The following is a 27,470-nucleotide window of genomic DNA, read 5'->3' as shown; positions in this document are numbered from 1 at the left end:
AGGTCAGGAGATCGAGACCATCCTGGCTAACACGGTGAAACCCCGTCTCTACTAAAAAATACAAAAAACTAGCCGGGCGAAGTGGTGGGCGCCTGTAGTCCCAGCTACTTGGGAGGCTGAGGCAGGAGAATGGCGTAAACCCGGGAGGCGGAGCTTGCAGTGAGCTGAGATCCGGCCACTGCACTCCAGCCTGGGCGGCAGAGCGAGACTCCGTCTCAAAAAAAAAAAAACAAACAAACAAACAAACAAAAAAAAAAAAGCAAAGGGTAGAACTGGAATTCAGCTGCTGGTCATCGGCAGCTAGTGCATCAGCATATTCTTTCTACTGTATCCCCACAGACAGCCAAGGTACTCTCTTCTTTCATTCTGTCAAAACCACCCATAAAGCATCTTTAACGTACAAGAAGAGGGAAAGCAGAAGGAAAAGGAGAAGGGATAGAGCAAACTGGACATGGCTACCTCCTTCAAAGATACTTTTGTTCTAATTAGAGAAGTTTATGCATGTGATTTCAGAGAAGCATAAGAATGACAGTGGAAGGCCAGGTGCAGCGGCTCACGCCTGTAATCCCAGCACTTTGGGAGGCCGAGGCGGGCAGATCACGAGGTCAGGAGATCAAGACCATCCTGGCTAACACGGTGAAACCCCATCTCTACCAAAAATACAAAAAATTAGCCGAGCAAGGTGTCACACACTTGTAGTCCCAGCTACTTGGGAGGCTGAGGCAGGAGAATCGCTTGAACCCAGGAGGCGGAAGTTGCAAGGAGCTGAGATAGCGCCACTGCACTCAAAGGTGGGCGACAGAGTGAGACTCTGTCTCAAAACAAACAAACAAACAAACAAAAAATAGCAGTGGAAAGAAGGAAAGCATTGTGGTCCATCTAAATACTAGAGAAGGGATATTTGGCTGAGAAATCACCCAGGCTGATTTAAATATGGCAGATTCTAAATCAGACCTCAGGGCCTTGCCACTTAAAGGGTAGTGTATTAAGGAGTATTGACTCACACGATCACAAGGTGAGTTCCCACAATAGACCATCTGCAAGCTGAGGAGCAAGGAAGCCAGTCCGATTCCCAAAGCTAAAGAACGCGGAGCTGATGTTCCATGGCAGGAAGCATCCAACACTGGAGAAAGCTGGAGGCTGGGAGGCTAAATCAGTCTAGTCCTTCCACGTTCTTTTGCCTGTTTTTATTTTGGCCGTGCTGGCAGCTGATTAGATGGTGCCCACCCAGACTGAGGGCGGGTCTGCCTCTCCCAGTCCACTGACTCAAATGTGATCTCCTTTGGCAACATCCTCACAGACACACCCAGGAACAATACTTTGCATTCTTCAATCCATTCAAGTTGACACTCAGTATTAACCATCACTGCCTGTCCCAATGAGACACAGGTAGTTGGAGGTGGCTAGGCATCAGTGCGTGGAGGAGGGGAGGGAGACGTAGCATTGAGAGGGTTGATGGTGCTGGGCCAGGAGAGTCTACAGAAGAATGCACCACTGCTTGACGGGCACCAGGGCCACTGGGACGCTACTAACAGGCCCAGGTTGAAGGCTTAACTTCAACTCTTTCCTAATAATATCCAAAACCGTGGCTGGGGAAGGGCACCCCACTGGGTAAAGAACTGAAGTAACATTACAGCAGGCAACTGGAATGCCTAATTGTAACCAAAGTGTATTTTAAGACATTTTTCACAGTGAATGCTTTGTCAGGGGTTGCTCAAAAGGGATTATATGAAATAGATGAAGCAGAAAATTACCCAAACCCTGAGTCAGTAGGAGAACAGAACAGATTTTAACAGATTTGGCTACATGAGAAATGCTAAGTGATAACAGATATGTTCTAAATATACTAAAAACTAAATTATTTCTATTAGAAAGTACAGATTTTGTAATATTTAGTCAAATTTTTAAGTACCAGCAAGTGTCTTGTAACATGTATGTCAGAAAGTGGTATTAGATGTTGAGGATACAGAGATGACTGAGACAAATCCTTCAATTAAGTAGCTCACAGTTGAATAGGGGCATAAATAAGCTTGAAAAGACCAATTAAAATGGTGCACTAAAGGGGATAGGAAGCTGTAAGGGGGGAGAGGAGCACACACTCACCTGGAATTGGTCTGCTGCGCTTCCAAACCCTTGCACTCTGGGAACTGTTTTTCCAACACCTTATAAAAATATGAATCACATGTGATAAGCAAATCTACAGAGAGTTTACTATAAAGTTAGGAGTTCTTCCAAACTTTTTCAAAAATTTCACATATTCCAGGCACAACAGACACGAACTGTGTATGTGTTTCAATTTGAGATGCACTTTTGTTTCCCAATTCTCATGGAATCGTGGGTGGAAAACCAGAGATAATTTGGAAGTTAGGTTCAGACAAAACCAGGGTGGAATTCCACTGTAGAAGCTCTAATGAACCACATAGTTGTGGACAAATTAAGTTTCTTCCCCTGAGTCTCAATCCCTTCACCTGCAAAAGAAGGGGTAACACAGTTGGTTCTTTAGGATTGAGGTGGGGATTAGAAAAAGGGTTTGTAAAGTGTCTAGAGCTGAGCCTAGCACATAAAATGTGCTCAGTTCATTGTAGCTATTGACACTATGAAAACGATTATTTTCTCCCGAGTAAACAATTTCTTAGGACATCTCTAATTGTCTCAAAACATGTTATGTAATTACCAAGGCAAAATATACTTTTATATTTTAAAATAAATAAATAATAAGATATTTATAATAAAATATAAGTATTAAAATGCTCTAAAATAAATAGTCTACATAGCACATGGTGGAACAAAAAGCAAGATCTAAACACAGACACACAAACGCCCCCACAGACTCACACATAGGGTCAGCCACTGTCAAGTATCTGGGTCTTCCCTGATTCTCACCCGGGTGATACAGGACAGCACTCCTGGACGGGCATCAAAGGATGCTGTACAGTCAGGAACTCACATGTGCACAAGAGAACACTAGAGTCCCGTGACAATCTGGCTGTGGGAGCTTACTTGAGGAAGACCGCCCTGTGTCATTGCTCACTAGCGCCTCAGCGGATGCTGATATTCTGAAAAGAGGGGCCTTAGCAGCTAGTGTCTGGCATACTCACAGTTAACTTCTAAAGTGACAACTGGGCAAACGGTATGACTCAGAGAAACTGGATATTTCCTCCCTTTTCTAAGAAGAGTCTCAGTAGTATCTGCAAGCAGCTTTGAAGAAAGAGCACATAGAAATACAAAGTCCTGCTGCTCTGCTTAACAAGAATAATAAAATGATAATGATAAAACCTAAGTATAAAACGTATTCATTCATACTCTTCTAGGAAAAAGAAAATATGTCACAAACTTGGAGATAAAATTTGAATTCCATTGCAACACATGGAGAGGGTGAGAGCTTCCATACACTGAGGATTCCTAAAACCAGGCGTGTAGACCAGTCAGCAATCTGACACAGATACCACAGCCCAATTGGGTGAATAAAGACAACTGGGACTCAGGGAAGAAGTTCCCACAAGTCACTCATATGGTTAGCAGCTGAGTCAAAGTTTTAACCTAGGACACCTCAACTGCAGGGTTCATGTTCTTCCCATTGCTTGGATGACTTAAGCTGTAGCATGATGTTCTCTTTACCTGTCTCTGAATTAGGTTGGGCTTATCTATTTTAAGCCTAGTCCCTGGCATATATTAGGTATTCAGTACATTTTTGTTAAAGGATTGAATGAATGCGTGCAGCATTATTTACTGAACTATACATTTGCATTTGTGATCATCTATTTTCAACTGTTACCCCCACATTCTAAGCAGGAAGACACGCTTTGATCTCTCTAGCTTTCTCCTTAGAGTTCTCTGGAAGGGGAATTCCCCTAAATATTAGCTACTGTTTGTGCTCTATGTTTTTCCCACTCCATTCCAAGTAGAGAGCTGGCCTTCGTGCTCCATTGCCTGAAATTAGGCTGGAGAAACAGGAAGAGAAGGGAGAGCTCTTGCAGACAGCAGGAGAGAGAGGCAAGTGTTCTCAGATTTTGGAAGGGGTGTAGATACAAGATCCTGTGAGTCACTGGGCCCTGTGGCTGGCTTTGCCTTCAGAAGCCAGAGAAATAGTAGAGTTTCTGTCCCAAGATAGAATGGATAGGGTACGCTGAAGGTAGCTGCATCTGGGCATCAGGGTTCTTCTCCTGAAAAATGTTTCTAAGCCCCAACCATAGCTTTGGACCCTCAGGTGGTTAGTGGTAACCATAGTGGACCACAAATCAGAGGCCCCTCCAACATTGTATGGTTTCCATGTAAGCTTCCTCTGTTTTTGTGCAATCCAAAGAAAGAAGAAGAACCCCCATAATCCCTGAGATTCCATCCAGAAGCACTGGGTCTCAGAGCTACAACGAACTTGAGGAAAGTAAACACAGTAAAATAACTGCTCGGAATTTCAAAGATTCAATTTCACCACACTTAAATGTATTAAGGGGAATCAACTTGGTATCTCAGAAAGGAAGATGAAAGAGGAGGGCCTTTGAGGACTAAACACGTAATGGGAAGAGGAACAATGTGCAGTGTTGGCTCAGAAGCATTGCTTTTCTCTGAGTTCCACAGTGGTGAAAAGAACTCATGGTCAGCTCCTTCATCCTTCCTGAACAGGGGGCTAGGCCTCCAAGGAAAGGACAGTTCAGCATGGTCAGGCAGGTCAGACCCAGGCCTAGGGGCTCAAGGTCTCAGCGAAGACTCAGGTGCCTTAAGTGGTACAAATACGTTGATGCTTCCAAGCTGAAAGGGTCATGGGCTCTTGGACCAAGAGCTTCTCAGTGGTGCCTGGAGATGAAGTCCGTAGAGGACTTCCAGAATCATGGGCATCATGTGGTCCCTGAGACCTCTGCACTATCGGGGATGGAGTCCAGTCAAGTTCAGTTTCATGTGCCCATCATCTTCCTATCATGGAGACTTGGAGTCTGATTTAATTAGATTATATATATATATATCTATATATATCTATATATTATATATATATATATATTCTTGCACACCCTATGTGATGAATCAAGATTAATTCCTGCTGTAATTCAATAAGACCTTAGATTTGCAGTGGAGGCCCATAACTGCAATAACTAAATTTTTATGCCCATAGAAAATATTTATGGGCTTACTTTACAGTTTACAAAGGAAGTACCACCCATTATAGGAAGAGGTGGTCTGAGGTTTCACAGGGGAGGGTTATAATCTATAACTGATGCTCTAAAACAGTCTTGGACCAGAGTGCAAGATTAAAATCAAAAAACAAATTTCAAGATATGTTTGTATTTTTAAGCTCTACAATAAACTGTCCCAGATGTGTCACAGTGTTTCTAAAATTTGAATAATGGAAAGATCCCTTTTAAAGGAAAGAAATTCTCTAGACCCTGCAGAATACATTCATGGACCCCTGGAGTTCACAGTCACATGAAACCAGTCTAATTATAGGAACATATCTTCTCACTAAGAATTATGTCAAGAAGGACCTCTTATCTTTCTAACTGCCAAAGTTTTGTTAAGACTATTAAAATGTCTGTGTGTGTGTATATGTGTGTGTGTGTGTGTGTGTGTGTGTGTGTGTATTCCAAGGAAAGGCATCATCTCTTGAGTTTACATCTACAGATTCCAGGGGGTCTGTGCTCATTAATTTGAGAGTCCTCTTCTCAGGTGTGAGTGGTCATTCACAGCACTCACAGGATTTAGACAGAAGGACCTTTCCAGAGCCAGAGCCTCTGAGTTACAGTGACCGGGGTACCTGGTGGGTACCCGGGGTGCTGCAGGTATTATGACCTGGGCAGCTTCCTGCCTAGCTAGTCCTCCTTTGTCACCCATTTCTGTTAATCCTGTCAAGATATTTGCTAACAAGGAAGAGGAGAAGGAGAGAGGACATGTTGAAAGTAGACTCTGTCATTACCAGCAAATCGGCCATACATCAAACCATGGGAAGGGATAAGTCACTTAAACTGTAGAACTACAAAGAGAACGCAGAGTCACAAGGGCTGGATACAAATCTTCATGGATAAATGATTTTATTTCTGGAGTTTCAGTCTCTTCCTTTGTAAGGTGAGCAGGTCGTGAGGTGTCTGTGAAGGCTCATTTCCAGTGTCTTTCTGCAACAAATATTTGTTCCTTGTTCCATGGTTTAAAAAGTACTTTTACATTTATTCTTATTTAACCTTCATAACAACTGAAGATTACAGTCTCTGTTTTATTGATGAGGAAAGCAAGGTTCAGAGAATTTAGACTCAAGAGATAATAAGGGATGGATTGGTGCCATATTGCAGGTCTTAGGATCTCGAATCCCACCCTTTTCTCTTACAGAGCAGGGTTTTGAGGTCTTAGGCTTCACAGGAGCTGTGCCTTTGGAAATCAAGACTGGGAAGAAAGGGTGACAGAAAAGATGTGAGGGAATATTTCCCTGTGGCTCCTTAGATGTATTGATTCCTCTTTGTAAATCTACCTGGTTTCCCGATCTCTGTTGTTATTTCTGATCTGGGCCTCTCAAGGGTTTAAACCAAAGGGATTATTCAAAACACAGTGGAAAATTCAGGAGCTTTTTCATGCCTCTGTTCTATTCATTCAGCACTTTCACTTGTCCTACTCATTCTAATCTCTACTATTGTACCCTAGATCTCCCAGGTTGCCAGCCTTGACCTAGCTAGGCTGCAGAAATGTGAGCCTGTGCTGGAGAATGGGGATCCCGTTTCAGTGACAGCCAGCTCATTTTTCAACCGTGAGATTTCATTAGGATAGGGACCAAGCTGACTGCAAGTGATGCTGTTTGCCTGCAATCATCTCTCAATACCCCACAGAAGGTGATTATATAAACCTATTGAGGGGTAAGCCTCAGATCACATGAGTATAGATTAGAAGAACAAGGTACAGCATAATCTGATTCCACCTAAACTGGCTTGCAAAACCCCATGAAGTCATCCTTACTGAGGATTCTTATTTTCAACAATGTTTTCTCATAGTGCATGAAAACCAGCCAGACACGTGATGCTAAACCAAACATTGTTTTCTATGGATTTAGCTCCCACCAGCCTTGGATTAAAAAAAAGGAAGAAAAAAGATTTGATGAGCCCAGTATGGATGTATTTTACCCCAAATAAAGCCACAATGAGGTGACAGAATCTGGTTTTCATTTAAGCTAAAATCCTATAAAATAATAACAATAATAATGCATCCAAGCACTGTCAGCATTATTTAATAATTCTCTGAGAAGTTTCTTCCCCTCCCCAAAATACTGGCAAGAAATGTCTTCTCTGTTGAAGGAGCTGGAAACCCATTCAACTCTCTCTATGCTATCAAGTTGCTGCTTAATAAGGAGTGCAGTAATAGAACTTGCATCTCTGTCACATCAGTACCCTGGAAACCACAGTCAAGAAATGTCTCACAGAATGACTCCACCATGACAGAAACAACCAAGAGGACTAGCAATTTCTGTGACTCCAGTGCCAAAATCTCATTGCCCGGAAGAGTGAAGTCAGTCTTACAACATGCACAATTATTGTTTCCTGACAAAAAGGATCCCATTTCTTCTAAACTCTGTGTGAGGTGGGAAGGAGGAGAGATGGGAAAGGAGTGATCACTTTGGTCTCTGTTCCACACCATATTGCTGGTTGAGATTTATTTTTAAGAGAAAAAATATTGTTTCATATATTTCATTAGGTCACATATTTTGACATCCTGTAATTATAAAACATGATAACAGCCCTTTGTTTATACTGAAATTATCATGATCTGGGGTCCTCACTGGCCTGGTAAATAGGTTGAAATTTTCCAGGGAAATGCAAATTTAAAGAATCCCTGTATCTCTACTAGAAAATAAATAAATTTTCAAATAAAATGTTTTTAAAAAAAAAAATACCAAAAAACACCAAGTATTGACAAGGATATGAAGCAACTAGAATTCTCACATATTGTTGGTAAGACTTTGAAATGATACAACCACTTTGGAAAACAGTAGGGTAGTTTTGATAAAGTTTCATGCATACTTTCTATTTGACCCAACAATCCCACATTTGGGTATTTACATAAGAAAAATAAAAACCTGTTCAACAAAGGAGGGGAGAATGGCAGACGGGAGGCAGGACTAACTCGCGGCTCCCTCTCAGATGGACAGAGCAGTGTGTGGAGACCCACATCGTGATCTTTTGCTCCAAGAACGACCGCGGGAACCTAACAGGAAAGCCAAGAGATTCCATGGAGCCTTTGAAGGAGGTGGATTGCTGGGCTGCAGGCTCTGTGGGACAGCGAGGAACTGCAAATTGGCTTGATTTCTCAGCTGGAAGGCTTGTAGCCTGGGGCAAGTTTTCAGCCCTGCTCATTGGCTGCCTGGAAATAAATCTGGTGCTATTGGGGGAGCACAGTGGGAGTGAGACGAACCTTTTGGGCTGTAGGCTGAGTGGGAGCAGGGTGAGTCCTGTGGCTGCTGCTTTCCCCCACTTCCCTGGACCTGCATGACATAGCAGAAGCAGCCACAATCCCTCTGGAAACATAACTCCGTTGGTCTGTGAACCACACTTCCATCCCCTACAACAGCCGCAGCAAACCCCACCCAAAGAGAGACTGAGCTCAGACACACCTAGCCCTGCCCCCACCTGATGGTCTTTCTCTACTGGCCCTGGTAGCAGAAAACAAAGGACATAATCTCTTGGGAGCTCAAGGGCCCTGCCCACCACCTCATTCTCCCTATGCTATTGCAAATGATGGGCTCTGGAAAGGGCCAGCATGAATTTGTGGCCAACCAACACAAAGCAAGTGCATTTAACAAAAATACAAGCAAGGACATTCACAGAGTCCACTTCACTCCCTGCTACCTCCACCAGAGCAGGTACTGGTATTCATGTCTTAGAGACTTGAAGATGGATCACATCACAGGACTCTTTGCAGGCACTCCTCAGTAGCAGCCCAGAGCCCAGTAGCTCTGCTGGGTGGCTAGACCCAGAAGGGAAATGACACTCACTGCAGTTTGGCTGTAAGGAAGCCCCAACTCTAGAGGAAGGGGGAGAACACCACATCAAGAGACAACCCTGTGGGACAAAAGAATCTGAACAACAGCCCTTGGATCCTAGATCTTCCCTCTGACATAGTCTCCCAAAACAAGGAGGAACCAGAAGAACAATTTTGGTAATATGACAAAACAAGGTTTTTTAACACACTCAAAAGATGACACTAGCTCACCAGCAATGGATCAAAACTAAGATGAAATCTCTGAATTGCCAGAAAAAGAATTCATGAGGTCCACTATTAAGGCAAACAAGGAGGCAAAAGAGAAAGGTGAAATCCTACTTAAAGAAATTAAAAAAAAAAAAAGATACAGAATATGCATGGAAAAATCTCTAGTGAAATAGCGTATTTAAAAAACAATCATAACTTCTGGAAATGAAAGACACATTTAGAGAACTGCAAAATGCACTGGAAAGTCTCAGGAGTATAATCAAACAAGTAGAATAAAAAACTTCAGAGCTCAACGTAAAGGCTTTCTAATTAACCCAATCTAACAAAGAGGAAGAAAAAAGAATTTAAAAAATGAAAAAAGCCTCCAAAAAGTTTGAGACTATGTTAAATGACCAAATCTAAGAATAATTGGTGTTCCTGAGGAACAAGAGAAACCTAAAAGTTTGGAAAACATATTTGAGGGAATAATCTAAGAAAACTTCCGTGGCCTTGTTGGAGCCCTGGACATCCAAAGACATGAAGCTCAAACACCTGTGAAATTCATCACAAAAAGATCATCACTTAGGCACACAGTCATCAGGTTATCTAAAGTCAAGATGAAGAAAATAATCTTAAGAACTATGAGGCAAAAGCATCAGGTAACCTATAAAGGAAAACATATCAAATTAACTGCAGATTTCTCAGCAGAAGCCGTAAAAAAGATGGGGTTGGGATCCCATCTTTAGCTTCCTTAAACAATTATCAGCCAATAATTTTGTATACAGTGAAACTGAGCTTTATAAATGAAGGAAAGATAAAGTCTTTTTCAGACAAATGCCAAGAGAATTCGCCAATACTAAGCCAGCACTACAAGAACTGCTAAAAGGAGCTCTAAATCTTGAAACAAATCCTTGAAATGCACCAAAACAGAATCTTGTTAAAGCATAAATCCCACATGATCTATAAAACAACACCACAATGAAAGAAAACTAAGGGATTCAGGCAAGAAATAGCACAATGAATAGAATAGTATCTCACATTTCAATACTAATGTTGAATGCAAATGGCCTAAATGCTCCACTTAAAAGATACAGATTAGCAGGAGGATAAGAATTCACCAACCAAATAACTGCTCTCTTCAACAGACTCGCCTGACACAGAAGGACTCACATAAATTTAAAGCAAAGGGGTCTGGTTTTTATGGATACAGGATAGGGGGTGGGGCAGGACAGGCTGGTTTTGGAAAAGGCAACATTCAGGTGGGAAAACAGGAATACATATCCTCACTTTGGACTGTGGGCCCAGGCTTGAGGGTGTGGCCCTCACTGGGGACTGCCCTCTTCTACGCAGTATTTCCCTGCCTCCTGTCTGTATAATTTCTCCCCTCTGAAGAGAGACATCTAACTGCCATTGGAATATGGATGATGACCAATCTTAGCTATTTCCTGATGATAGGGAGCATTGTTTTGGAAAAAATGGCAGTCAGATTCCTCCGGGGGCTACCTGGTGAAAGGGAGACATTGTCCAAGGCTCCAGTTGCCTGACCATTTGGAGTTTGATGGCCTCTAGGCAAAAGAGAAAAAAAAAGTTTTACAAGGCTAAGCATGCATGGGCCAAACATATGTATTATACAAGGAAAGAATCTAGTGCCAAAGATTTCAGAAATAAGAAAGTGAAATATACTAATTACATTGTACCCCAGCTGTTTCACCCTGGTGAAAGATATTAAGCCTTGTATGGCAACAGTTAAAATTTAGAAGAGAGATAACTGTTCTTGCCACATCTGTAGCAGTTAACAGATGCACCTTGGGAATTCTGGGGTTTGTGAGCTTGCATGCTGGTCATTAAAACTTCTGCTTCTTTCTTGTGTCTCCCTATCTCTATTGTAAAAGACCAAGGTGGCCACTTTCAGGGAATTCTCTAAAGTACTATCTTGTTCCAGAGCCCATTTCTGCAACTTCCTCCTGATATCAGGGGGTGCCTGAGTAATAAATTTATCCTTTAGGATTAGTTGTCCCTTGACAGAATCAGGAGATAGAGAGGTGTGCTTTACTAGTGGCCCCTCTTAGCCTCTCCAATAAGGCAGACATATATTCATTAAATTCCTGTCTACCATGGATAACTTGGTATAGTTGAGAGGCTTAGTTCTAGTCCTACATAAGCCCTCTATTATGCACACCTGAAAATGTCTCCTTTTCTATTTTCCCATCTAATCACTGGGATTCCATTTAGGGTCATCCACTTGTACTCCTTCTCTTCCAGTTGGATAAAGTTCGGTCTCTTCCCTGATGCTCTATGTGATACAAAGCTCATCCCCAAATCTCTCTGCACTTGTAGAGCAGCCTGCTTCTCAGTGTTATACAGGGTTTGATTCAAAAGTAAGATAACATCTTTCCAGGAGTGTTAAAATACTTGGATTAAATCCTGGAAAGCCTCTATGTATCTGTTGGGTCATCTGAAAACTTACCATGATCCCCCTTAATTTGCCTTAAATTCTGCAGGGAAAATGGGACCTGGACCTTACTGGGACCAAATTCACCAGGCATCTGTTGGAGGGGCAAGGGTGAGAATGGGGCTCGTCTAGGGTGAGGATTTCTAACAGAGGGCAAGTGAAAGAGGGAAGCTGGAGAGGGAGGATGGGGTGGATCTGGAAGAGCAGAACTGGAGGGAGCTGGCTCCCCTGCTCAGAGGTGCCTTTAGGATTCATTTCTTTAGTTCCCTGGGATTGCCCCTTGCAGCGTCTCCTGGGATTTCAAATAGCAGGGTTGGATCAATTCTACACTGTTGGCAAAGGTCTGGATTCCCCTGAAAGGTAAAGAAAGCCTGCACATATGGGGCCTCAGACCATTTGACCTTACGTTTGTAGAAAAGGGCCAATTACCAGATGGCATTAAATGAATGGTTCCTTCCTGAGGCCAAGCCAGTACTCCATAATTTGGCCAAACCTTTGTGCAAAGGGCTGTAAAGTGTTTTTGCTCCAGAGTCTGAGGGTCAAAGCAGTCCCAGCGATTCAGGATACACTCAGAGGAGTGTAAATTGAGTGTGTGAAAATAACTGGTTTTCCATTTGCAAAGACAGGGAAATAGGTGTCCCTCATTTCCCTTCTTTCTTTCAGTGAAAACTCGGGGTGTGAGGAGAGAGAAAGTGGGTGTCCCCACTTTCTCTTCCATCTTTTTATCCCAGAGTCCCTGCGACCTTGGCAGCTGCCACCCATGTGTGCCAATGTGGCTGGCACCCATGAAGCAGGGAGGGTCTAGAGAACAGGAATTATACACACTTACCTATTCCTCCACCTCCTCTGCTGTTGACACCCTTTGAGTTCCCTGGGCCTTATCTATACCATGAAGCATGTCCCCCTTCCATGAAGCGGGGGCTTAATTGGCAGGAAGTAGTCCTGTCCATTCACACTGTGCATGTTCCCTGGCTTTGGACCCTTTGGATCTGGTTTTCCTTTCTAGGACTGCAACCCAAAGATTAGAATTTGAGTTTGGTTGGCCGGGCGCGGTGGCTCACGCCTGTAATCCCAGCACTTTGGGAGGCCGAGACGGGCGGATCACAAGGTCAGGAGATCGAGACCATCCTGGCTGACACGGTGAAACCCCGTCTCTACTAAAAGTACAAAAAACCAGCCGGGCGAGGTGGCGGGCGCCTGTAGTCCCAGCTACTCGGGAGGCTGAGGCAGGAGAATGGCGTGAACCCAGGAGGCGGAGCTTGTAGTGAGCCGAGTTGGCGCCACTGCACTCCAGCCTGGGCGACAGAGCAAAGACCCCGTCTCAAAAAAAAAAAAAAAAAAAGAATTTGAGTTTGGTACAAAAGGTGTCTGAGGGGCTGTATGGATTCGTTTAGATTAAGTCCCAAACCGGCCGTGCCAAATTTGCAGTTATTAGTCAATGGGGGTCGCTCCTCTGTTGTTTTCCCATCATAAGCAGAGTGCTGGGGTAGGAAAAAACAACCCTCTCACATAGAAAAGGGGGGAAAAACAGCTTAAAGTGAAAGAGAGAAAACCAAAAAGAAGTGGGGGCCTGGGAGGAAAACCTCTTGCTCTGTGCAAATGGGTCTCTTTAATCATTGTATCCTTCCTGCCGGCTCAGACCGAGTTGAACTCCTCAACCATGAATGGAAAGTCTCTTTGAGAGTGTGGCAGGAGAGGACAGTGAGCTGGAGGGGACAGCAGGCTGGAGGGGACAGCGAACGGTAGACACAGCCCCCTGTCTGGGGGCCCTGGCCTACACAATTGCCTAGGGCCCCTGGTGGCATGCACAGCTTACTCCTGCCCTGCTGGGCCACTGGGCGCAGTTTACATGTGTGGCAGACACACCAGGCACCTCCACTGGTAGCAGAGGGGGTGAGGAGGGAAACTGCTGTGTGCCACACACACCTGTGGCTGTTGGGGTGGGGATGGCACCTCTAAGAACAGATGAAAGTCACACTGTTTCTGAATTGCATATCTGATTACTGGGCCAAATGCTCATTCTACTTAACACGTCTGTAGTTTGTAGCAAAACCCTTAACATTATAAAAGGAGACATAGGAGCCATTTCAAACTGTGAAAGAAGGAAGGAAAGATACATAGGAAAATCTGGGGGTTTGGCCGATGCCTTCAGTTCCCAAGGACATTGTCGTGGTCCCACATGACAGCTACAGCTCTGTGAAGGGAAACTGAGCCAACATTCCTTTCACCCAGAAGAGAGAGAGGTGGCAGTGCCTTGCAAAAGAGACGGATCCAACAGTTCTGTGTTTATACTTACCCTTCTGAGGGATCCTGGACAAACACCCAGATGAAATGGGATAGTTCCCTTGACTCCTTTGTGGAACTTGCAAAGGCGTTGGCTCATTTACTCAGTTTGCAGCTCTCAACTGCTTTTGGGAGGGGAGCACACGGGTGAGCTGGTGCAGAGGCTGGGATGAGCACTTCTAGAAAACCAGCAGGAAAAGAACTTTGTGCAGGGCCGCAGCAGTATCTAGAGGTTGCCTGTGACCCCTGGAGCCACAAAGGGCATGTGTTACGGTTTGTTCTTTTATCTTTGCTGTGTTAAGTGTTAAACAGCTCAGTGGAGGGTCAGTGTGACAGCCTCTTGCATCTACACCTTGGTCCTTGTCCAGCGTCCGGGAAGAAGCAGGTCACACAAACAAGTTGAAGGGTGGCGAATGTGGAGGATTTTATTGAGTGGTAGAAGTACCACTTAGTGGGATGGGGAGCTGGCAAGCAGATGGGGTGGAAAGGTGATCTTCCCCTGGAGTTCTGACAACCCCAGCCAAACTCTTCTCCAGGGTCCCACCATTAAGCCATCCCTCTGAAGCCAGGCTGCTTCTCTCCAATGTCTGACTGCTTCTTCTCTTCTCTTCTTCCCTGCTGCTCTGCCTCTCTTCCAGTGGGGTCTAGGGTTTTTAATGGGTACAGGATGGGAGCCAGGGCAGGCCAGGGTGATTTTGGAAAAGGCAACGTTTGAGTGGAAAAATGCATGTTCTTACTTTGGGCTGTGGGTCCCGGATTGAGGGTGTGGTCCTCACCCTCTTCTACCCAGTATTTCCCTGCCTCCTGTCCATATCACTAGCCAGAGCAATCAGACAAGAGAAAGAAATAAAGGGCATCCAAATTGGTAAAGAGGAAATCAAACTGTTGCTGTTTGCTGATGACATGATTGTATACCTAGAAAGCCCTAAAGACTCACTCAAAAAGCTCCTAGAACTGGTAAATTAATTCAGCAAAGTTTCTGGATGTAAAATCAATGTACACAAATCAGTAACATGGCTGTACATCAAAAATGACCAAGCTGAGAATCAAATCAAGAACTCTAACCTTTTCACAATTGCTGCAGAAAAATAACGTAACACACTTAGGAATATACTTAACCAAGGAGGTGAAAGACCTTTACAGGGAAAACTATGAAACACTGCTGGAAGAAATCATAGACAACACAAATAAATGGAAACACAGCCCATGCTCATGGATGGGTAGAATCAATATTGTAAAAATGATCATACTGCCAAAATCAATCTACAAATTCAATGCAATTCCCATCAAAATACTTGCCATCATTCTTCACAGAACTAGAAAAAACAATCCCCAAATTCATATGGAACCAAAAAAGAGCCCACATAACCAAAGCAAGACTAAGCAAAAAGAACAAATCTGGAGGCATTACATTACCTGACTTCAAACTATACTATAAGGCCACAGGCACTAAAACACCATGATATGGATATAAAAACAGGCATATAGACCAATGGAACAGAATAGAGAACCCAGAAATAAAGCGAAATACTTATAGTTAACTGATCTTCGACAAAGCAGACAAAAACATAAAGTGGGGAAAGGACACCCTATTCAACAAATGGTGCTGAGATCATTGGCAAGCCACATGTAGAAAAATGAAACCGAATCCTCATCTCTCACTTTATACAAAAATCAACTCAAGGTGAATCAAAGACTTAAATCTAAGACCTGAAATCATAAAGGTTCTAGAAGATAAGATTGGAAAAACCCTTCTAGACATTGGCTTAGTCAAAGACTTCATGACCAAGAACCCTAAAGCAAACACAACAAAAACACAGATACATACATGGGACTTACTGAAACTAAAAAGCTTCTTCACAGCAAAAGAAATAATCAGCAGAGTAAACAGACAACCCACACAGTGGGAGAAAATCTTCACAATCTATATATCAGAAAAAGGACTAATATCCAGAATCTACAAGGAACTCAAACAAATCAGCAAGAAAAATGCAAACAACCCTATTAAAAAGTGGGCTATAGACATAAATAGATAATTCTCAAAAAAAGATATACAAATGGCCAACGAACATGAAAAAATGCTCAACATCACTATTTATCAGAGAAATGCAAATCAAAACCACAATGCAATACCACCTTAGTCCTACAGGAATGGCCATAATAAAAAAAATTAATAAAAAAAGATGTTGGTGTGGATGTGGTGAAAAGGGAACACTTATACACTGTTGGTGGGAATGTAAACTAGTACGACCACTATGAAAAATAGCATGGAGATTCCTTAAAGAACTAAAAGTAGACCTCTCATTTGATACAGCAATCCCACTCCTGGGTATCTATTCAGAAGAAAAGAAGTCATTACACGCAAAAGATAGATGAACACACGTTTGTAGCAGCACAATTTGCAATTGAAAAAATACGAAAGCAGCCCAAATGCCCATCAATCAACAAGTGGATAAAGAAAATTGTTACATATATATACACACACACACATATAAAGTTTATATATATATGATATATGTTATAACATATATGTGTTATATATAACACATATAAATGACACATATAACATTTATATATTATATATGTTATATATCCATATATGTATACATATATATCCATATGTACATATATACATACGAGCATGTATATGTATATATACTTATGTACATATACATATGGTACATATATACATATGTACCGTATATATACATGTACATATACATATGGTACATATATACATATGTGTGTATGTGTATATATACATATGTACACATATATGGTACATATATACATATGTGTGTATGTGTATATATACATATGTACACATATATGGTACATATATACATATGTGTGTATGTATATATACATATGTACATATACATATGGTACATATATGTGTGTATATGTATATATACATATTTACATATGCATATGGTACATATACACATATGTATATGTACATATGTATATACATATATGTGCATATGTATATATACATATGCACATATATGTGTGTATATACATATGTACATATACCTATGGTACACATATGTATATATACGTATGTACATATACCTATGGTACATATGTGTATATGTATATGTACACATGTGCATATACCTATGGTACATATATGTATATGGATATATGGATATATGTATACCTATATGTATATGGATATACAACATACATATTATATATAACATATATAATATATAAATGTTATATGTGTCATTTATGTTATATATGTATATGTATATGTATACATATATGTATATGGATAGATGGATATATATGTGTATATATAAGACAAAAGAGCATAGATCTTGGGTTGAGAAAATGCATTTTACAGGTTAAAGTGGTGCCATTTAATTGATCTTTTGGCATTAGTGTGACTACAAACTCAAATCCTGGTTCCCTGAATGATCCAGGATATAAAGACAGACAGGTATACAAGCAGATAAAGACATTCACATATGTACACATATACATAGACAGACAATAGATAGATAAAATATCAACATCGATTTTTAAACTCTTGTAAATAATTCTGACTTCACACAAAATATCTCCATTGACCTTCAGAAGTCAATTCTGGTCTGAGGAACACTCAACAGGAAATTTTTTTTTTTAAGGCATAAAAAAAGAAGACCTGTGTCTCAATTCCATTACAATGAAGCAAACAGGCTATAGGCATTTTCAACCCTGTGAGTAACATAAACTATGCAGTGGCCTCTTCATGACAAAGCTAAAACAGTCAACTGTAAAAGTTGGACATTACCCAAAATTTTACAAGCAGCCGGAGATTTGCAGTCTCTTAGATAGAACATCAACTTTTTATTTGTTTGCTTTTTTTTCCTGGGGCAAAGGAGAGAGACTAGTAAGAAAACTGACATCTGTTGCTCACCTCCTAAATGCCACGCATTTGGTACATATATTACATATATCACCAGATGCAACGTAATATAATTCTATAATTTAGAAACAGCAAACGAGTGGTAATTTGAAATCATTTTACACTATTACAGAAGATACAGATGGAGCTTAAAAATCTTGAAGCTTCAAATCATTTAACTCTCATAGTTTATATGTTTCCAGAAAGATTAACTATTTTGTGTGTTCTTTTAATTTATTAATGTCTGTTTTGTCCACTAGACTATTGTGTGCATCAGGGAACTTGTCACGTCTAGATTTTGCAAACCACTGTATCCCCATTTCCTAGCATGTGGGTCTTCTTGTGTTAAAGATTCAATTAAAAGTTGTTAAATGAATGAATGACCACGTTGTGGTTCATTTTCTCCATATCACTGGTGGCACATACCTGTAATTCCAGCTACTCGGGAGTCTGAGGCAAGAGAATTGCTTGAACCCAGGAGGTAGAGGTTGTAGTGAGCCGGGATTGCACCACTGCACTCCAGCCTGGGTCATGTTGATTTTCTCAGTTTGGAGAGACAATCCTTAAACTCTTCTCTGTTGAAACAGAGAGCATAATATTAACACCACCACCTGAAAACTGAAATATGGAGTTATGAACAGGAAGCTAAAAATAGTTTCCTCTGATAATAGCTTCATCTGACAAATGTTAGACTCTTTAAAGCCTCCCTCTTGCAGACACAGGGCAAAGCAATATGTTCACAGTTGTCACGTAACACTCCTTGCTGAAATTTAAGTAGGACAAAACCTGACAGTGAACCATGGCAGACTCTAAGTCCTGGTTACATAACATCGCCTAGGAAAATGAGTGTTTTTCAGATTAACTAGAATGCCAAAGCTGAAGCTATGAACATAATTATAGCTGATATTTTTGCTCACCTGCCTGACAGATAGCAATAATGTATTGTCTCATACAGAAAATAATTTAATTTTTGAAGACAAGAAGTAAAATTGCTCATGGTATTAAAGGACAAAATGGGTACTATTTCTTCTTCCATTTGTGCTAGCCAGCATTCTTTGGTGGTAAAGATCTAACTCAGATCTAAGTCCCCAGGATTATGTGGCTTGTTAATCTTGAGGCAACAGCAAAGACGGATCACTAGTAACCCAACTGATGGATTCAACAGTCTAGCTACATTGGCCTACTTGGAAAAGAGCCCAACAGTAATAACAATGCAATTATAATAACAAATTTCAGTTAACACTTGTTGAGTGTCTTCTATGGCCAGGTGCTCTTTTAGATGACGGAGATATACCAGTGAACAAAACAGGGAAAAGTCAAAATAGCTTTCATGGAGTCTAATAAAAAACTGTCTCCCCAAATAACCCATGCTTGTCACAGGTTTTCTTTGAGATGAACTGTAGAGAAAAGGGAAAGAAAAGGTTGTCCACACTAATCTCCAAATTAGACAGTGGGTACCTGAATCCCCAATCTATTCTAGTAACTCTGCACCTCAAATCCATGTAGTCATCTATGGGCATTTTCTAGCATTTGGCCGTCTTTCTACACTTCAAACTGAACAGGACAAGGAATGAAAAGAATGTGGTTTACTGCTTATTATCTTGGAATCAGAAGCTGATGTGTAAGGACATAGGTTTAGTTGGTACATCAAATTGTTAATGCTCAGTTCTCATTGTTTCCTGACCTAGCAGCAGCACTTGGAATAATAGATCGCATCCTCTCCTTGACAGACTTTCTTCACTTGGCTCGCAGAACATCACTCTGTTTATCTTTGATTCCTCTGATTATGTCTTCTCAATCTCTTTGGATATGTCCTGCTCCAATCCTTGAACTCTTTAATGGCAATGGCCCAAGGCTTGGTCCTCAATTTTCTTCTACTCTTTATTTCAACTAACTCTGTTGGGAATCTCCAACCCTATGTCTTTAAACATCAATTGTAGAGCCTTGACAGAATACCTGGTATCAGATTTATCTCTCCACTATACACAAGAAAAACATCTGAGCAAAATACATAAAACAACAGTTAGTAAACACTGAACAGCAGTCATGTTAAGCCACGCTTCTTGAGAGAAGAGATTAAATGAGGTGAGCACTGTATTCACTTCTCCTTTCTCTGTAGCATTTTCCAAATAGCTATGTGGGGAAATAGAGCCTGACAGAGCACAGTAGTTTGGTGGTAGAAACAGAGATAAAACCTTTGGAATAATAATGTATCAGAGATTTTGGAGCTGGATTAAAAGAGAAAAGTAAGTCACAGAGAAGGATCCAAAAATATTCTCCACAAAATGGACCTCTGGTCCTTAGAAAACTTCTACAGAACAAGGTTCCAGGAGGCCTAGAAGACAGGAGCTCCTGGGAGGCTGAGTCCTGAATGGAGATTTTAAGATCACACAGCTCTGGAGAGGTGCTGGGGTTGGGGCCCAGCCAAACCCTATCTTTGGCAACAAGATAAGCACTGGAATGTGACCAATGACAACAGAAAACAAGGCAATGCCCCAGCGGTAATGATTACATGCTAAGAATAGGAACTACATCCTGGTACAAAGGGAGTCATCGAGGTAATCCTACTCCACAAAAGCCTACAACAAAGGTCTGACAAGAGCAAAGTAGTCTGCCGCTAACCGAACTGCCTGTCTGACAAAAAAAAAAATCAACATTTTTTAGAAGAAGGTAACATAATTCAGAAGCTCTACAACATGTCATGCATAATGTCTAACATATAATTGAAAAATAATACACATATGCAGAGACAAGAAAAATTATTGATAATCAGATGATAATATTATTAATGGAAGTGTACAAAGAAATGATCCAGGCCGGGCATGGTGGCTCACGCCTCTAATCCTAAAATTTTGGGAGGCCAAGACAGGCAGATTGCCTGAGCTCAGGAGTTCGAGACCAGCCTGGGCAACATGGTGAAACCTGTCTCTACTAAAATACAAATAATCAGCCGGGCATGTTGGCATGGTGGCAGATACCTGTAATCCCAGCTACTTAGGAGGATGAGTCAAGACAATTGCTTGAACTTAGGAGGTAGAGGTTGCAGTGAGCCGAGATTATGGAACTGCACTCCAGCCTGGGCAGCAAAGTGAAACTGTCTCAAAAAAAAGAAAAGAAAAAAAGATCCAGTTATTGGAGCTGGCATGTAAGCACATTAGCAAAAATAATATATTAAAAATAATAGAAAAAAGGTGGACAGAATAGATTAAATGATGGAATATTTAATAGATAATATGAAACTACGAAATTAAATGGACATTCTAGAACTGAAAAATGTAATTTCTGAAATTAAGATCTCATTAGAGTGATTTAACAGTAGATTGGATTGGGAAGAATATAACATTTGTAAACTTAAAGGCAGGCCAATAGAAACTGTTTGCCCTGAAACACCAGAGGGGAAAAAAGAGGCAATAAGAAAACAGAACAAGTCATAAGAAATACACGAGGCACAGCCAAAATCAATTAATGTGATGAAAGTCCTAGAAGAAAAAAAGAGGAGAGAGAATAGGACAGAAACAATATTTGAAAAGACATCAAAACACAGCGGGAGACTATATAGATACATACAGATGGAGTATTCCTTATTCGATATGCTCGGGACTGAAAGTGTTTTGGATTTTGAATTTTTTTGAATTTTAGAATATTCGCATACACGTACGATATCTTGGGGGATGCGACTCAGTCGAAACACACTTATTTGTGTTTCATATACACTTTATACACAGAGCCTGAATGTAATTGTATCCAGTATTTTAAATAACTTTGTGCATCATGGTTTGTATACACTGAACCATCTGAAAGCAAAGGTGTCACTATCACAGCCACTCATGTGGATAATCCAGGCTTGTTCGGTATCGCCATCACTCCTGACTCTGAATTTGTACAGTAGCAATAATCAATCATTTTATCACACTTATTCACATGTAGGTGCTTAACAGTAAAAGGTATGACCATTAATACGGTGAAAAAGATCCTGTGTTCAGGGTGACAGTGGCATCACCAGAGCACCTGCAACAGCTGTTAAGCAACAGACTACAGCAGGCTAGCAGTCTCTACCTTTGATGTTGTGTTTTCATTAAAAGGCTACTGTATTTTATTTTTTTAGGGAAAAGAAACATCAGAAGCAGCTGAGGGATCAGGAAGTGGGTCCTCTAGGAATGAAAAGGCATTCTGAATAAATTGTGTTGTGCACTTGTATTTTGACTAAACTGTGACATTTTCTACATGTTGGTGTTCAAAAAATTTTATATTTTGGAGCATTTCATTTCAGATTTGGATTTTTTTATTAGGGATGCTTAACTTATACACACACACACACAGGCACACACTGTACAACACACACACACCCAAAAGGAGATTGAGAGAGAGAGAGAGAGAAAAAAAAAAAAAAAGAGAGAATGAGAGAGAGAGACCTAGGCATTGCCATCAGCCCATCAGGGAAAAAACAATAAGAATTTGGGCTAATTAGGGCTAATTTTACAACAGAAACTATGAAAGTCCAAAGACATGGACTAACATTTCTAAAGCATGTATAGGGAGGTGGGGGCATGCAACCAGTAAAACAGTTTCAAAAATGAAGGCAAAATTAAAATATTCTCATTAAGACAAGGTAAATATTCTATATCTCGACTGTATCAATATCAATATCCCGGTTGTGAGTTTACACTTTAGTTTTGCAAAATGTGACCTTAATGGAAACTGGGAAAAGAATACATGGGATTTCTGTGTCTTATGTCTTACAACTGCATGTGAATCTCTAATTACCTACAAATAAAAACTTGAATTTAAAAAAAGTTTTTAGAAAAACAAAAGTTGAAATATTTGGAGCCAGAAAACCTGAACAACAAGAAATATTAAAGGAAGTTTTCAAAATTAACAAAAGTGAATCCCTCTGGCAGCACAGCAATGCAAAAAGAAATGAACAACTCAAGAGAGTATAAACATGTGGGTTAATGTAAAAGATTATGTTACTTAGGCCGGGCCCAGTGGCTCATGCCTGTAATCCCAGAACTTTGGGAGGCCAAGGCAGGTGGTCACTTGAGCTCAAGAGTTTGAGACCAGCCTGGCCAACATGGCAAAACCCTGTCTCTACTAAAAATACAAAAATCATCCAAGTGCGGTAGTGGATGCCTGTAATCCCAGCTACTTGGAAGGATGAGGCAGGAGGATCACTCGAACCCAGGAGTCAGAGGTTGCAGTGAGCTGAGATTGTGCCACTGCACTCCAACCTGGGCGATAGAGTGAGACTCTGTCTCAAAATAATAATAATAATAATAATAATAAAGATTATCAGTTGCTTTAAGCAACAATAAAATCACTGTTTTATGGGATATATAACATGCAAAAGTAAAACTTTTGACAATAACAACAAAAAACTGTGAGAGAGGACAATGGAGCCAAACTAGTAAGATATTCTTATATATTTTATGAAGCAGTAAAATACTGATATAAGGTAAACTGGAACATTTTGTAATTTTAAAGATAATTACTAAAAAATTATTACAATAAATCTAATATACAACCAAAGTGATTATTAACTATTTTTAAAACATGATAAATTTAAAAGAAAACATGAAGGAACAAAGAAAATATATAAATGAAACCAAGAGGAAGTAATTAACAAGGTGTCAGACTTACCACCAACCTTATCAGTACTTACATTTTAATATAAATGAATCAAATACTTCAAATAAGGGAAAATGTTTCCAGAACTGATCAAAACGCACACACAAAAAATAATTCTATGTGCAAAAACACGACCTGCTCCCTCCACGCTCATCAGCTCAGCATGATGGAAGCTCCACTCTGGGTGAGTGTGACCAAGAAAATGAATCTCCCTCTTCCCCCCAGTTCCCAATCGGGAACCTCTTGGAGGTGCAGCAAACCAGCATTTCTACTTTCCTGCAGCTCCACATGATGGGGAATGTAAGGTTGGGGACTCCCTTCCTTCACCCAGTCCCCACTCATAAGGTAGAGGACCCACTCCTTGTGCATCAAGCTGAGAATACTGTAGTATCAATTTCCATTGCTCCATTTCACAAGGTGGAGAGGCAAGTCAAGAAGACCAGAAACAATTGCCTTTACCCAGAGCTGGCTCACAAAGCTGGGGTGTCTCCAAAAGAAGCAGGCCAGTGCCCCAACTATCAGCTCTGGAGTAGTGACTCAAAGATTTTGTCCAGGGGAGAGGAAGGCCAACAGAACAGGAAATTCAAAAGCTCTCCCCAGAGGAATTGCTTTTATTCAGGACAGAGTAAGAGACTCAAACTTTTAAGGGCTCTCCTAAAGGCAATGGAGATTTTTGTGGTAAGCAACTAAGAAGAGGCCAGTAATTCCCATGAATAAGCCAGCTTGTGTGTTAGAGAGAATCAAGCAAGGAGACAGCTAGGAAGGACTCTCTTGGTGTCAGAATGCTCCTCAAGTACTGGCCTCAAACATAGCCCTGTAGAGGTGCCCAGGTTTAAATGGATTGGACTGCAGAGCAATTTATGCTCCAGGACATTGATGAAAACAATAATCAGTCAACAATGGACTGGAACTGAGTGTGATACCAAAACAGGTAGAGAGCTAACAGAAAGACCAAGGAAAGAGACAGTCAAAGAGAGCCATGTCAGCCCATCATCTCAAGGTAACTGTACATATGCCCAAGGCTGAGCCTGTTGAGAAGCAACATCAGAGGCTTCACACTGTGTAAAAAATAAACCTCACTGAAATGGTCTATTGAGGTCACCAGACAAATAAATAAGCAAACCACAAACTCCAGAGGAGACTGGGGCAGGAATCAGTACTCAGCACTGTTAAAATATATTTTATGGCTGGGTGCAGTGGCTCTTGCCTATAATCCCAACACTTTGAGAGGCCAAGACGGGCAGATCACAAAGTCAAGAGATGGAGACCAGCCTGGCCAACATGGTGAAATCCCATCTTTACTACCTATACAAAAATTAGCTGGGTGTGTTGGTGTATGCCTGGAGTCCCAGCTACTCAAGAGACTGAGGCAAGAGAATCGCTTGAACCCGGGAGGGGGAGGTTACAGTGAGCCAAGATCACACCACTACACTCCCACCTGGTGACAGAGTGAGACTCCATCTCAAAAAAAAAGCAAAATCTTATATATATATATACACACACATATATACACGCACATACATATATATACACACACATACATATACACACATATAAAGTAAAATGTTCAGTTCTCAAAAACATTAGACTTGCAAAGAAATAATAAAGTGTGACCCATATTGTAGCTTAAGAGGCCATGATTTTGGATGGATTACCTTTAGCTATAGAAGACCTAGGAGCAGAGAGAAAGCTTCTAAGCCTTAAATATTCATGGGACCCCTGCAATGTTCTAGGCACTTTTATCTGCATGTTCTGACTCCATATTTGCTGCTTAATCTGATTTATTTCTTTATTATGAATGCAAAGGGTGTGCCTGTGCATGTGTATGTGCCTGTGTATGTGTATGTATGTGATAGAAACAATTTGTCATATTAGAAACACCAACCATCACTACATACCTTCTTTATAATATAAGTATCAGATGTTTTCAGATTTGTAAACCAAGCTTTACATTCTGATTTTAACACTGTTTGATTATCTAAAGGCCTTTATTCACTGCCTTTATCCTGACTTTGTGCTTCCATCAGTTTCAATTATTTTATGCCTGACACTTACTTACCTAAACTATCCTGCATGCCATGTTGTTTACACAGAAAATTGAGCATTGTTTGAAGTTGGTTAGGATGATTATACAGAAGAATATTGGGAATGAAAATGGTCCTATAAACTCTAAAATTTAGATTCACCACAGGTATTAAAATCATAATAAATTCATCTTTGACAGACTTTCTTCATTTATCACATTCATTTTCATAATTACCTGATAATATATCACACCCATTTACATTTCAGGGCAGGGAGACTCAGCTTGTTAGGTGACCTCCCCAAGCTATACATCTTGTTATGATTACGGTTGTTATTCAGTTTGCCCATTTAAAAATCCCTCGCTTTTTTCAAAACTGCCAGACTCATAACAAACCTTTGCTTAGAATAACATTTCTGGCTTCTTTCTGATTATGAATCCCTATTCTTAAAGCTCTCCGTGTTGTCTCTGGAGCATGTGTGAGACTACAGGGCTGGCAGCCTCTGATAAGCCTCCCTGCTAAGTTCTCATCATGTGTCAGCTGCCATATTTGTGTGACCCGGATCCTCATTTCCATTCTCTAATCTGTCTCTCATCTGCAATTCCAACAGATTGTAAATCCCAACTATTGTCTCACTACGGGCATAGCTGGCCCCTTCATGGAGCTTAATGAATTATGGTAATGGCTAATGTGACAGAGTAACTTTAAAAAAAGAATTAAATTTAAATATTCACCATATAATGCCAACATTCTGAGTGTATCAAATACCTCTTAAACATAAGAAGATGTGTGATGCGTATCACTGAACATAGTATTTTAAAAATCTAACAGCTGGGATGAATATGTTTAACATCAGAATTACAATGAAGAAGGCTATTATATCATGTCAGTGAATCTGAGTAGCTCAAAAAGCAGTAGAATTATTGTGAATATCTTTTTAATGAAAAAAACCTTGGGCGTCATCTACTTTAGTACTTTCATCTTAACGATTAGGAAATTGTGCTCCAAACAGGGGCAGCGGACCATCAGCCAATGAGTAATGAAGTAAAATTACATTTAAAAAAAAAATGTATGTTTCATCTGCCCTCTCCATGGTCATTTCATTATCTACACAGCTCCCATGTTTATATGAATTACAAAGAGAACATGATGGCCCTAAGTTGCTTAAAAACCTTTGATAATCACCTATTTTCCATGCGACAATATATAGACTCCCTGGCATAATTATTCAAATCCTACGTAACCTCCCCCAGTCCACATTCTTATCACCAGCTGCTCTTCTCACTTTATGGAGTGCCCATTATGGAAGCCACGGCTGAGTTATAATTCTCTGAACACTGGTATTCATTCCTTTCCTCTGCTTGATTAAGCTTTACCTCCCATTTTACCCAGCCCCAAGCCCTGTTTATTGCATACATGTCTGCCTTTCTATGAAGATTGTTCATTGTTTAAAGCTCAGGATAAAATCTTAAAAATGCCTTTAGCCCCTCCTAAAATTAGCATAACTCCTGGAAAATGGTAAACATTGGAAGAATTAAAAGAGTAAAAAGGGCCTTCACCTTGGGGAAGGAAACTACGACAAATGCCATCAGTGTTCTGTCAGTTTCACACGTTTTCCCGTTATCCACACCCCAATTTCCATTCAGAGCAGGTCTCAGATAAGAGGGCACCACCTTTACCTATTTTCTCTTGGTGACTGAACAGGAAGGTATATGCACAGAACTTAATAAAGCCTGACCTGCAAACTGAGCCAGGCAGCACCAAGACAAGGAAGCCAAACACTCTTGCCAGATCTATGCCATCATCTGTCCACAACCCTGAGAAGTGGTCCCCAGTGCCTGATCGTTTCCAAAGGTAATAGGTCCAAGGACTGCATTAGCTTAGAAATTATACAACATTTAGTTTGCTATAACCAGTAAGGGGTAAAACTGAGCTAACATGCATTATACTTTATAATTTGCAAAATTTTCAAGCATTTTCTTATTTAATCCTAACAACAAGTAGAACACCTGAAATGCAGTAAATTTAACATGCTCCAAAA

At 40.7% G+C, this 27,470-nt stretch overlaps 1 long non-coding RNA gene across 1 annotated transcript in view; it reads right to left on the bottom strand.

Moving 5' to 3' along the window:
• Positions 1-18,419, bottom strand: part of LOC123568302 (uncharacterized) — a 30,564-nt gene extending 12,145 nt beyond the window's left edge. Inside the window, exons 1-2 of the long non-coding RNA XR_006691488.2 lie at positions 18,207-18,419; positions 2,104-2,162 (exon numbers count right to left, since the gene is read on the bottom strand). This is a non-coding gene — a long non-coding RNA (uncharacterized lncRNA). The remainder of the gene's footprint in view (positions 1-2,103; positions 2,163-18,206) is intronic.
• Between the last annotated feature and the right edge of the window lie 9,051 nt (positions 18,420-27,470).

The sequence above is a fragment of the Macaca fascicularis genome, chromosome 13 (genome assembly GCF_037993035.2).
Source record: "Macaca fascicularis isolate 582-1 chromosome 13, T2T-MFA8v1.1".
In the NCBI taxonomy this organism is placed as follows: domain Eukaryota; kingdom Metazoa; phylum Chordata; class Mammalia; order Primates; family Cercopithecidae; genus Macaca; species Macaca fascicularis.
This window is presented reverse-complemented; position numbering and strand designations above follow the sequence as displayed.